Raw genomic sequence first — 407 nt, 5'->3', positions numbered from 1 at the left:
TGACTGGGGTAAGGTGATACCTTAGGGTGGTTTTAATTTGAATTTCCCTAAGTACTAAAGATGTTGAACACTTTTTGAGATGCTTCTTAGCCATCTTTATTTCTTCCTTTGAGAAATCTGTGTTAAAATTTTTAGCCCATCATTAAATGGGGTCATTTGCTTTCTTGTTTTTTTTTTTTTAAGTTCTTTATATATTCTGGATGTTAAACCTCTGTCAGATATATCACTGGTGAAGATTTTTTCCCATCCTGTGGGTTTTCTCTTCAGTTGTTTTATTGTTTCTTTTGCTGTACAGAAGCTTTTTAGTTTAATGAGTTCCCAGTTTTTGATTGCTTACCTTAATTCCTGAGCAATTTCTGTCTGATTTAGAAAATCCTTTCCTACACCTATATCTTGTAAGTTACTGC

This window comes from Nannospalax galili, unplaced genomic scaffold (assembly GCF_000622305.1).
Source record: "Nannospalax galili isolate Female #2095 unplaced genomic scaffold, S.galili_v1.0 scaffold666, whole genome shotgun sequence".
Classification (NCBI taxonomy): Eukaryota; Metazoa; Chordata; class Mammalia; order Rodentia; family Spalacidae; genus Nannospalax; species Nannospalax galili.
This window is presented reverse-complemented; position numbering follows the sequence as displayed.